This window comes from Loxodonta africana, chromosome X (genome assembly GCF_030014295.1).
Source record: "Loxodonta africana isolate mLoxAfr1 chromosome X, mLoxAfr1.hap2, whole genome shotgun sequence".
Lineage (NCBI taxonomy): Eukaryota > Metazoa > Chordata > Mammalia > Proboscidea > Elephantidae > Loxodonta > Loxodonta africana.
Genome location: NC_087369.1, coordinates 119,963,747 through 119,977,705, shown reverse-complemented (window position 1 = coordinate 119,977,705; position 13,959 = coordinate 119,963,747). Strand labels below are relative to the sequence as shown.

General features: G+C 38.7%; 1 pseudogene; it reads right to left on the bottom strand.

Moving 5' to 3' along the window:
* Nucleotides 1-10,379: 10,379 nt before the first annotated feature.
* Nucleotides 10,380-11,874, bottom strand: LOC111747656 (large ribosomal subunit protein uL6-like; annotated as a pseudogene).
* Nucleotides 11,875-13,959: the final 2,085 nt, after the last annotated feature.

Here is a 13,959-nt window from a genome sequence, read left to right as displayed (position 1 = left end):
CTGCTCTCAATAACAGGAAAAGTTGTGCTTTTTATGAATAGCTTAAAATAATCTCAAGGACAATGCAAATTGTATAGATGACCATGTTTCCTTTCAAGTTGGCTGCTAGTGCGTTCAGAGCCAAATTTATGGTTTACTTCTGGCAAGTACAACTGCTTTCATAATGTGCATGTGGTTTCACTTCTGGTTTCCTCTTATTTTTCCTGCAATTATTTTCCTTTCGTCCTGATTTTATCACAGTTTTAGTTCCATTTTATTTGGCTATACTGTTTACATGTTTATATGGTGCCTTGCAAAGTAGCATATAATTACATATAAAGCCAAATCCTGGTACCTATATGGGGCACTAAGTGCTAAATTTTGCCACTAGCTAGTGTGATTTCAGCCTCTGGAAAATTTCTTTCTCAGCGGAAATTTAGTATTTTGTGATAAGAATGAAACACAGAGTTCCTAGATGTGTTTTTAAGTCTAAGTAAAAAACTCACTGTAAACATCAAGTCAGTATTTCATGCAAGGTTTTCAGGGACTGCATCTCCAAATTTGCCCCATCATCTGGCATAATATGATTAAATAGACCCATCATTAACTAAGATGAAAATGTTGCAAAATACATGAAAGGATGCTCTCATTTACATTGGGCTTGGGAATGATCTCAACAGTGAATCATTTCACTCAGGTGTGGAAACCTTGAGGTATAAACAACAGTAAGCAATTTGAGCCTCAGGGCTGACTAGCAACTTTTATTTATCAGGTTCCTACATCTCTCATTCAGAGCCCTGGGCAAATATTCTTAGGGGTTTTGGACATTGCTTCATGAAAGATTCTTGCTTTTCTCTGCTGCTATTACTCTGGCGGGGGGGGGAGATATAAATGTTGATCTATATAAATCTAACCATCTACCTATCATTTGCTTATCTATCATCTATCTGTCTGTCTGTGACTGTCTGTCCATCCATCTATCCATCTATCTATAATCTAAACATCTATCTTCAGCTTTCTCTTCTTTTTGTTATTCCCTTCCCATTCCTTTAGTGCCTCCCCAATTCTGTCTCACATACTGATATCTTTTTTCCTCCCACTCTGTTCAGAAAACTCTATATTTTCAGTCTCGATTCTTTGTTTGTCTGATATTTATTTCATTCTTTTACCCTTTAGTTCACTGGCCTTTCTTCTACCTTCCCTCCCAGACTTCAGAGAATGGGCTGCGTGTAGCTTAGCTCTACTTCCCTCCTTTTTCCTCTGCCCTCTCTCTCTCTGCTTGCTGCCCAGCTTAACTGGTTATACTGCAATAGTGTTTTCAAAGGCAGAGCCATTTCCTGCACAGAGCTGGTGGATTGTTTGAAAGGCAGGGAAACGGTGTCACTGTTATCACTTCAGTTTTTAAGGGAATGTTCTATTTGCAATTAGCTTCCCTATACTGGGGAAATTTTAGCCTATGTGTTTTTGTTCTAAGAACCATTTCAAAAGAGGTTATTAATTTTTTTTTCGCTGTGGAAACAGACCAATTAGGAGAATTCATGCCCCCCCATGTAGCATTTGCTTTTTTGCAGTCATCCAGCCTCCTTTTTCCACCCCCTGCTATTTTCTTCAACTGATCATGTAAAAGGATTTGCATTCACAATAGTCTTCTAATTTTTGGCTTTGAGAGAAGTGGTATGTCCATCACGAATGAAAAATGTGCTCTTTTGTTGGACTTAGTATCTTGAGGAACTGGCCAAATTCCCATTTTCTGTCTAAAAATGACTGAGTCAGTTGTGCTCTTCCTCACCTCTTGTTAAATCTGCTGAGCTGTGTGGTAGACTGGTGGTCTGCCTGTCATATTAGTTCTTATAGGTGGCTACATTCCTAAGGAGAAGTAGGGAAGGTGGATTCACAAAGCTTGGTGATTCTTGAGGTTACAAAACACTGAGTTACCCAATTCAGTGGAATAGCGTATTACCCTATTGAATCTTGAGTTCTATCCATAATTGAACTTACCTGCAAAAATGTTAATTCATTCATGACCATTTATTTAGCACTTACAACATGCCAGGAGTTTGAATAAGTTTAGAACAGAGATCCTACCCTCCAAGAGCATGAGGGCAAGAGCTTTCAGTCTTGGCTACATATTGTAGTCACCTGGGGAACTTTAAAACGTACTTAAACCTGGATCTCACCCCTAGCAATTCTAATTTTAATTGGTATAGTTGTGGGTTCGACATTTGGATTTTTAAAGCTTTCCAGATGATTCTAATGTTCAGTTAAGGTTGAGAGCCACTGGTCTATGGCAGTGGTTTTCAAAGTGAGGTCCCTAGATTAGCAGCATGAGCATCACTTGGGAACCTATTAAACCCAGTGACCCAGTGCTGTCGAGTCGATTCCCACTCATAGCAACCCTATAGGACAGAGTAGAACTGCCCCATAGAGTTTCCAAGGAGCGCCTGGTGGATTTGAACTGCCGACCCTTTGGTTAGCAGCTGTTGCACTTAACCACTACACCACCAGAGTTTCCTACTAGAAATGCAAATTATTGAGCCTTATTCCTAGCTTACTAAATCAGAAACTCTAAGGATGGGACCCAGAAATCTGAGTTTTAACAAGCCCTTTAAGGCAGGAGGGGCCCTAGTGGTGCAGTGTCTTGCAGCTTGTCAGCAATTCGAATCCAACAGCTAGCTACTCCTTGGAAACCCTATGGGGCAGTTCTACTAGGGTTGCTATGAGTTGGAATTGACTCAATGGCAATGGATTTATTTTTTGGGGTTAGGTCAGCAAGGAGCCCTGGTGGCACAGTGTTTAAAGCGTTCAGCTGATAACCAAAAGGTCAGTGGTTTGGACTCACCAGCCACTACGCAGGATAAAGATGTGGCAGTCTGCTTCCGTAAAGATTACAGCCTTAGAAACCCTATGGGGCAGTTCTACTTATGAGTTGGAATCAACTCAACGGCAGTAGGTTTAATTTTGGTTTTAGGTCAGCGGTCAGCAAACTTTTTTTTAGGAAGATCCAGATAGTAAATTTTTTAGGCTTTGTGAACCATAGGTCTCTGTCACAGAGACTCAGCTCTGCTGTTGTAGCATGAATACAGCCATGGACGATACACAAACAATAAGTGTGTCTGTGTTACAATAAAACTTTATTTACAGAAGAGGGGTGGGGCCAAATTTGTTGACCCCTGCCCTAGATGAAGGAGCCCTGGTGGCACAGTGGTTAAAGCACTCTGCTACCACCCAAAAAGTTGGTGGTTTGAACCCACCATCTGCTTCTCTGGAAAAGATGTGGCAGTCTGCTTCCAAAAAGCTTTACAGCCTTGGAAACCCTGTGGGGGCAGTTCTACTCTGTCATGTGGGGGCAGTTCTACTCTGTCATATAGGGTTGCTATGAGTTGGAATTGACTTGACAGTAGTGGGTTTTCGTTTTGCTCTAGATGATTCTGATACATGATAAAATTTGAGAAATATTGGTCCAGGGAGAATGACAAATACTTAGAAAAAATGTTATTGGGTTTGGTAAATTATTTGTTGGGAAAGTAAAGGGTATCAAGAGAGTGCATAAGAAGGCACCACACCCAGATTTAGTGGGTGGGAAAAGAATTCTAACAGAAAGTGTCAGCTAATGATAGATAAAAAGGAAAAAAAAAAGAATGGGCAGTAAGCACATGAAAAGATGCTCAAGATCATAAGTCATTAGGGAAACATAAATCAAAACCACAATGAAATATTTCATACCCATTAGGATGATTATTGTTTAAAACAGAAAATACCAAGTGTTGATAAGGATGTGGAGAAATTGGAACTCTTATTCATTCCTGGTGGAAAAGTAAAATAACATTGCTGCTGTGGAAAACATTTTGGTGGTTACTCAAATAGTTAAAAACAGAATTACCATATGACACAGTAATTTTACTCCTGGGTATATACCCAAATGAGTTAAAAGCAGGGACTCAAATACCAGTGTTGACTGCAGCATTATTCACAATAGCCAAAAGGTGGAAAAAACTCAAATGTCCATCTACAGAGGAATGGGTAAACAAAATATAGTATATATACACAATGGAATATTATTCAGACATAAAAAGGAATGAAATTCTAATACATGCCACAACATGGAAGAACCTTGAAAACACTATGCTGAGTTAAATAAGCCAGACAGAAAAGGACAAATATTGTATGATCCCACTTACATGGCAAATCTTACGTAATAAATATATTACCACATTAAAAAATAAAATTATAGAACAAAGGAAACAAACCACATGATCATCTCAATTGACACAGAAAAACCATTTGACAAAATCCAACACACTTTCATGATAAAAAGCATGCAACAAAGTAGACATAGGAGGGAAATTTCTCAATATGATAAAGGGTGTTTATGAAAAATTCACAACCAACATCATACTCAGTGGAGAATGACTGAAAGCTTTCTTTCTCCTTAAGATCAGGAACAAGACAAGGATGCATGGTCTCACCATTGCTATCCAATATTGTACTAGAAGTCCTAGCCACAGCAATTAGGTATTAAAAAGATATAAAGGTATCCAAATCGGGAAGAAAGTAGTAAAAATATCCCTTTTCACAGATGACATGATCTCACAGATAAAAAATACCAAAGAATCCACAAGAAAGCTACTAGAGCTAATAAATGAATTCATCAAAGTTGCAAGGTACAAGATCAACAAACAAAATTCAGTTGGGTTACCTTACATCAACAATGAATAATCTGAAAGGAAATTAAGAAAAAAAATTCCATTTACAATACCATCTAAAAGAATAAAATACCTAGGTATAAATTTAACCCGGGATGTGAAAAACTTGAACACTGAAAAATATAAACACTGCTGGAAGAAATTAAAGAAGACCCCACTCATTCATTAGTGGAGGCTTCTTGCATGTTGTTATGATGCTGAACAGGTTTTGGTGGAGTTTCCAAACTACGATAGGCTAAGAAGAAAGGCCTGGTGATCTACTTCCAAAAACCAGTCGATGAAAACCGATGGACCACAACGGTCAGATTCACAAACAATCATGCGGATGGAGCACGGCTGTGCCGTATTTTGTTCCATTGTGCATGGGGTTGCCATGAGTAGGGGGCCAACTCAATGGCAGCTAACAACAACAAATACACAGAAAGACATTCTATGTTCATGGATTGGAAGATTTAATATTGCTAAGATGTCAGCACTACCCAAAGAGATATACAGATTCAAGGCAATTCCTATAAAATTACAACAACCTTCTTTACAGAAATATAAAAGCCAATCTTCAAATTTATATAGAATTGCAAGGGGCCCTACTGCCAAAGCAATCTTGAGAAGAACAAAGTAGGAGGAATCACACTTCCTATATCGAAATATATTTAAAAAAAAAAAACTTTGGTAATCAAAAGTCTGGTTGTGTTCACTACTATGAAAGGTATTTCAGTGCATAGAAAAGGATGTAATACTTCCAAACTCATTCTATGAAGACAGCATATCCCTGATACCAAAACCAGGTAAAGACACCACAAAAAAAGAAAATTACAGACCTATAGCCCTCATGAACTTAGAATCAAAAATCCTCAACAAAATTCTAGCCGATAGAATCAAACAACATACTAAAAAAATAATTCACCATGACCAAGTGGGATTCATACCAGGTATGCAGGGATGGTTCGACATTAGAAAAACAATTAATGTAATCCACCATATAAATAAAACAAAAGACAAGAATCACATGATTTTATCAATTGATGCAGAAAAGGCATTTAACAAAGTTCAACACTCATTCATTATAAAAACTCTCAGCAAAATAGGAATAGAAGGAAAATAAGTCAAGATAATAAAGGGCATTTATACAAAGCCAACGGCCAACATCACTCTGAATGGAGAGAGCCTGAAAGCATTCCCCTTGAGAATGGGAACCAGACAAGGATGCCCTTTATCACCACTCTCATTCAACATTGTGCTGGAAGTCCTAGCCAGAGCAATTAGGCTACTCAAAGAAATAAAGGGCATCCAGATTGGCAAGGAAGAAGTAAAATTATCACTATTTGCAGATGACATGATCTTATACACAGAACCCTAAGGAATCCTCCAGAAAACTACTGAAACTAATAGAAGAGTTCAGCAGAGTATTGGGATACAAGAAAAACATACAAAAATCAGTTGGATTCCTCTACACCAACAAAAAGAACATCGAAGAGGAAATCACCAAATCAATACCATTTACCGTAGCCCCCAAGAAGAAAAAATACTTAGGAATAAATCTTACCAGAGATGTAAAAGGCTTATACAAAGAAAACTACAGTACCTTTCTGCAAGAAACCAAAAGAGACTTACATGAGTGGAAAAACATGCCCTGCTCATGGATAGGAAGACTTAACATTATAAAAATGTCTATTCTACCAAAAGTGACCCATACATTTAATGAAATTCTGATCCAACATTCTTTAATGAGATGGAGAAACAAATCACCAATTTCATACCAAAGGGAAAGAGGGCCCAGATAAATAAGGCATTACTGAAAGAGAAGAACAAAGTGGGAGGCCTTACTCTACCTGATTTTAGAAACTATTATACCAGCACAGTAGTCAAAACAGCCTGGTACTGGTACAACAATAGACACATAGACCAATGGAACAGAATTGAGAATCCAGACATAAATCCATCCACATATGAGCAGTTGATATTTGACAAAGGCTCCTGAACAGTTAAATGGGTAAAAGGCAGTCTTTTTAACAAATGGTGCTGGCATAACTGGATAACCAACTACAAAAAAAAAAAAAATGAAACAAGACCCTTACCTCACTCCATGCACAAAAACAAGCTCAAAATGGATCAAAAACCTAAACATAAAATCTAAAATGATAAAGATCATGGAAGAAAATTAGGGACAACGTTAGGAGCCCTAACACATGGCATAAACAGTATACAAAACATTACTAACAATGCAGAAAAGAAACTAGATAACTGGGAGCTCCTAAAAATCAAACACTTACGCTCATCCAAAGACTTCACCAAAAGAGTAAAAAGATCACCTACAGACAGGGAAAAAGTTTTTAGCTATGACATTTGCCACCAGTGCCTGATCTCTAAAATCTACATGATACTGCAAAAACTCAACTGCAAAAAGACAAATAACCCAATTAAAGAATAGGCAAAAAATATGAACAGACACTTCAACAAAGAAGACATTTTAATGGGAACAGATACATGAGAAAATGCTCACGATCATTAGCCATTATAGAAATCCAAATCAAAACTACAATGAGATTCCATCTCACTCCAACAAGGCTGGCATTAATCCAAAAAGCATGAATGTTGGAGAGGCTGTGGAGAGATTGGAACACTTCTACACTGCTGGTGGGAATGTAAAAAGGTACAACCACTTTGGAAATCGATTTGGTGCTTCCTTAAAAAGTTGGAAATAGAACTACCATATTATCCAGCAAACTCACTCCTTGGAATATATCTTATAGAAGTAAGAGCCTTTACGCGAACAGATCTATGCACAACCATATTTATTGCATCACTATTTACAATAGCAAAAAGATGGAAGTAACTAAGGTGCCCATCAATGGATGAATGGATAAATAAATTATGTTGTATACACACAATGGAATACTACGCATTGATAAAGAACAGTGATGAATCTGTGAAACATTTCATAACATGGATGAATCTGTAAGATATTATGCTGAGTGAAATTAGTCAGTTGCAAAAGGACAAATATTATATAAGACCACTATTATAAGAACTGGAGAAATAGTTTAAACAGAGAAGAAAATATTCTTTGATGGTTACGAGGGGAGGTTGGGAGAGGGGTATTCACTAATTAGACAGTAGATAAGAACTACTTTACTTGCCGGGAAAGACAACACACAATACAGGCAAGGTCAGCACAACTGGACTAAACCAAAAGCAAAGAAGTTTCCTGAATAAACTGAACGCTTCGAAGGCCAGCGTAGCAGGGGCGGGGGTTTGGGGACCATAGTTTCAGGGGACATCTAAGTCAACTGGCATAATAAAATCTATTAAGAAAACATTCTGCATCCCACTTTGGAGATTGGCGTCTGGGGTCTTAAACTCTAGCAAGCGGCCATTTAAGATGCATCAACTGGTCTCAACCCACCCGGAGCAAAGGAGAATGAAGAACACCAAGAACACAAGGTAATTATGAGCCCAAGAGGCAGAAAGGGCCACATAAACCAGAGACTACATCAGCCTGATACCAGAAGAACTAGATGGTGCCTGGCTACAACCAATGACTGCCCTGACAGGGAACACAAGAGAACCCCTGAGGGAGCAGGAGAGCAGTGGGATGCAGACCCCAAATTCTGATATGACCAGACTTAATGGTCTGACTGAGGTTAGAAGGACCCCGGTGTTGATGGCCCCCAGACCTTCTTTTGGCCCAGGACAGGAACCATTCCCAAAGCCAACTCTTCAGACATGGATTAGACTGGATAATGGGTTGGAGAAGGATGCTGGTGAGGAGTGAGCTTCTTGGATCAGGCTGACACTTGAGACTATGTTGGCATCTCCTGCCTGGAGGGGAGATGAGAGGGTAGAGGGGGTTAGAAATGGCGAAATGGACAGGAAAAGAGAGAGTGGAGGGAGGGAGTGGGCTGTCTCATTGGGGGAGAGCAATTGGGAGTATGCAGCAAGGTGTGTTTTTTGTTGTTGGGTTAGCAAGGTGTATATGGGTTTTTGTGTGAGAGACTGACTTGATTTGTAAACTTTCACTTAAAGCACAACAAAAATTAAAAAAAAAGAGTCTGGTGGTGTTATTTTTAGGTGCCGTCGAGTCATTTTCGACTCATAGTGACACTATGTACCACAGAACAAAGCACTGCCTGGTCCTGAGCCATCCTCACAATCGTATGCTTGAGCCATTGTTGCAGCCACTATGTCAATCCATCTCCTTGAGGGTCTTACTCTTTTTCAATGAAGTTCTAATTTACTAAGCATGATGTCCTTCTCCAGGGACTGGTCCCTCCTGATAACATGTCCAAAGTATGTGAGATGATGTCTCACCATCTCTGCTTCTAATAAGCATTCTGGGTGTACTTCTTCAAAGACAGATTTGTTAGGTCTTCTGGCAGTCCATTCAATATTCTTTGCCAACACCTTGATTCAAAGGCATCAATTCTTCAGTCTTCCTTATTCACTGTCCAGTTTCCCCATGCATATGAGGCAATTGAAAACACCATGGCTTGGGTCAGGTGCACCATAGTCCTTAAAGTGACATCTTTGTTTTTTTTTTTTTTTTTTTTTAACACTTTAAACAGGTCTTTTGCAGCTGATTTGCCCAATGCAATGAGTCTTTTGACTTTTTGACTGCTGCTTTCATGGGCGTTGATTGTGGATCCCAGTAAAATGAAATTCTTGACACCTTCAATATTTTCTCTGTTTACCGTGATGTTGCTTACTGGTTCAGTCGTGAGGATTTTTGTTTTCTTTATGTTGAAGTATTATAATCCATAATGAAGACTGTAGTCTTGGATCTGCATCAGTAAGGGCTTCAAGTCCTCTCCCTTTCAGCAAGCAAAGCTGTGTCATCTGCATATTACAGGTTGTTAATGAGTCTTCCTCCAATCCTGATGCTGCATTCTTCTTCATATAGTCCAATTTCTCGGATTATTTACTAAGCATACAGATTGTATAAGTATGGTGAAAGGACACAACGCTGACACACACCTTTCTTGACTTTAAACCAGTCAGTATCCCCTTGTTCTGTTCAAATGACTGCCTCTTGGTTTATGTACCGGTTCCGCATGAGCACAATTAAGTGTTCTGGAATTCCCATTCTTCACAATATTATCTGTAATTTATTATAATCCACACAGTCAAATGCCTTTGCATTGCCAATAAAACACAGGTAAACATCCTTCTGGTATTTACTTTCAGCCATGATCCATCTAACATAAGCAATGATATCCTTTGTTCCATGCTCTTTTCTGAGTCTGGCTTGAATTTCTGGCAGTTCCTGTGGATGTATTGCTGCAATCACTTTTGAATGATCTTCAGTAAAATTTTTCTTCTGTGTGATATTAATGATATTGTTCGATAATTTGCACATTCTGTTGGATCACCTTTTTTTGGAATGGGTAAAAATATGAATCTCTTCCAGTCGGTTGGCCAGGTAGCTGTCTTCCACATTTCTTGGCATAAATAAGTGAGTGCTTCTAGCGCTGCATCCATTCATTGAAACATCTCAACTGGTATTCAATCAATTCCTAGAGCCTTGTTTTTAATAGACACATAGACCAATGAAGTAGAATTGAGATTCCAGAAGCAAACCCATACATCTACGGCCAATTGATTTTTTTTTTAATAGACGAATTTTATTGAGTCTCAAAAATATCTCCCCTAAGCCTTAGGATTCATCTGGCCTCGTTTCTGTAGCTGGACAACTTTTAGATCTTATTCATTAGCCTGTTGAACTGTTCCTTTTTCAGAGATATAGAGACCATCTAAAAATTTTTATGCATCGTTGTTTCTAACTATCCTGACTTGCTGAATTAAAGCAGTTCAGTCTGATATAAGTTCAATATCGTTTCCTTCAATACTTAACTCATTTTTCTGGGCTTGAGATACTGAATAAGCAACATCTGGCCTCATCCAAAACTTATGAATGTATTTTTCACCCAAGAAGTTTTAGATTTCAACAAGCGACTCCTCTTCTGAAGAACAATGTTGATGGGGAAGTGAGCATACTTAGACCTCATCTTGAAACAAAAGCCCAGTGTAACACCCTTGATTATGTTTTGTACATGACCACAGATAGTGCAAACTGTAGCCAGTTCCTTTCTATTTCCCCACCTTTTGACGACTTAAAGCCTCTTCTTTTTCTTTGCAAGGTGGCTGAGTTCTACATTGATCTGATTGAAGCCCCTCCACAAGTTTCTTCTGGGGCCCTTCACAATAATAGCCGTGCATCCCTTCAGAGTGATGTCGACATTTTCTGGAATGTTGACAGTCTGATTGCTGAGAATGGTGTTCATTCTCATCGTAGATGTGACAAAGAAAGCTGGCAAGCTTGCTAAGTACATTCAGTAGGGGAAAGCATAGTCTCTTCAAATAAACGGTGCTGAAACAACTGAATCTCCCCATGCAAAAAAATGAAGATGAACCCATACCTGACACCATATAAGAAAGTTGACACAAAATGGATCAGGGGCCTGAATGTAAAGCTAAAACCATAAAACTCCTACAAGAAAATAGGAGTGATGCATTTGGACCTAATATTCAACAATGGATTCTTAAATATGATATCAAGAGTACAAGCAACAAAAGGTAAGTAAATGCAACTTCATCAAAATTAAAGGTTTTATTCATTAAAGGATTTTATCTACAAAGTGAAGAGACAGCCTACAGAATAAAATATTTGGGAACCATATATCTGATAAGGGTTTAATACCCAGAATATATAAAGAACTCCTACAACACAACAACAAAAAGACAAATAGCCCAATTAAAAATCGGCAAAGAACTTGAATAGACATTTCACTAAAGAAGAAATACAAATGAGCAATAAGCACATGAAAAGATGCTCAGTGTTACCAGTCATTGTTGTTGTGGTGCCCTCAAGTTGGTTCCGACTCATTGCAACCCTATGTAAAACAGAATGATACACTGTACAGTTCTGCACCATCCTCACAATCCTATTATTGCTGTGTTTGAGCCCATCATTTTAGCCACCGTGTCAACCCATCTTATCGAGGGTCTTCCTCTTTTTCACTAACCCTCTACCTTACCAAGCATGATGTCCTTCTCTAGGGACTGGTCCCTCCTGATAACATGCCCGAAGTAAGTGAGACCAAGTCTCGCCATCTTCCCTTCCAAGGAGCACTCTGGCTGTACTTCTTGCAAGACAGACTTGTTTGTTCTTCTGGCAGTCCATGGTATATTCTATATTCTTAGCCAACACCATAATTCAAAGGCAACAATTCTTCTTCAGTCTTCCTAATTCATTGTCCAGCTTTCACATGCATATGAAATAATTGAAAATATTATGGCTTGGGTTAAAATCAGGTAAGCAGCCTCCCTTACAGAATAATTCTGTAGTAGTGAGCCTTATTTCTCCCTGGGTCTGCTACATGTTACACAAAGGCATGAAAGAGAGAGAGGTGTTTTTTAGGCAAGTAATTTAACACCACTGTAGTGGCACAGTGGTTAAGAGGTGGCTGCCAACCAAAAGGTTGGCAGTTCGAATCCACCATCCACTCCTTCAAAACCCTGTGGGGCAGTTCTACTCTGTCCTATAGGGTCACTATGAGTCGGAATCGACTCCACAGCAATGGCCTTTCTATATTACCTGTACGGTTGCTCTCCAGTAGATAGCGGCCCTATAGGACAGAGTAGAACTGCCCCATAGGGTTTCCAAGGAGGGGCTGATGAATCCGAACTGCCGAGCTTTTGGTTAGCAGCTGAACTCTCAACCACTGCGCCACCAGGGCTGGTGGGATTTGGGGCTGGAGAGGTGAGTGGAGACTTGTATTCTATGCTAATAAGTTTGGGCTTTACCCTGACAGCCATAGTAAGCTAAAGTGAAACCTGTGAGAGCCAGAGTTCAATAGGACTGCCTTGTTTTTCCGGGTCTGGAAAGTTTACCACCTTTGACAGGGTGCAGTCTTACCACTTTCCTATCATTTTTTTTTTGGTGGAAAATATTTGAGTTTTTCTTCTCTGACAGGTTTCTGCCTTACACAAGTTCGGCTTTCACAGATTGTACTGTATGTTTAAACATGGAGTGACATGATTTGTTTTGTATTTTATAAAGGTACTTTAAAAACCATATGGGATAATAGACTGGAGAGAGGCAATACCGAGTAGGCAGAAGATAGTGAATTTCATTTTGGGAATGCTGCACTGAGGTGCCTCTGGAACTTCCCTATCTTTTCCCTCACCATCCCACAAATTCCTAAATTAGTTTATCAGTTGGAGCTCTCTATTCATGCCAAGGAAATCCTGGTGGTGTAGTGGTTAAGTGCTACCGCTGCTAATCAAAGGATCGGTAGTTTGAACCCACCAGGCGCTTCCTGGAAACTCTACGGGGCAGTTCTACTCTGTCCTATAGGGTTGCTCTGAGTCGGAATCGACTCCACGGCACTGGGTTTGGTTTTTTTCGTTCTGTTTATTCACGCCAAGTTCTCTCCTGGATTCACAACTCATTTAATGAACTCAAATTAATTATTAATAATCTTATATGAATATAGAATCAGAAAATAACAAAAATATTAAAACAGGAAGGAACTTTAGTGAAATAATGTAGTCCATCCTTCTCCTTTCCCAAATAAGAAGTCTCAGAGAGGTTAAATGATTTCCCCAAGTCACACTTAAAATGGAGTCAGATTGTAGCAGAGAATTTAGTAACTTTTTCCTTCTGTTTCAGTGATTTTTTTCATTATATCACCCTGCTTCGTGTGTGTGTGTGTGTGTAGCAGATATATGTACTAATACAGTATTTTTTTACAGAAAACATCACAGCTAATATTCAGCCCAGGTTAAATTCCAACAATTGCTAGATGGCTGTCTTATATTTAATAGAAACTGAACCAACAGAAAAACATCCCTAGAGAATTTTTACGGTTGTACTTTTTATGACTGATCCTATAAATTGGACTGGTTTTTACATCAAAGGGAAGGAGTTATTTTATGAGTTTCAGATTACACTGAACATTAACCAGTCTCTTTAGTTAATATTAGCCATTAATCAGTCATTGAACATTGGCTATAATAGATGTGTATATTTACACACACATGTTACATAGATAAGTTTAAAACATTATGGAGCATTTGAGAAGTTCTGATTTACAAATAAATGTCTCCAACTTTTTATGAACTATTTAAGATATCTTTTCAATATAGATTTTTAAGTTAACATTACCTCACATAGACTCTAAGGAGTCCACAGAATTAGAAGTAGTTAGTTCAAATTTGCTTATTTGCAGATGGGTGTGTGTGTCTGCAAATGAACACATCTTTGTAAATGAGGCATGTT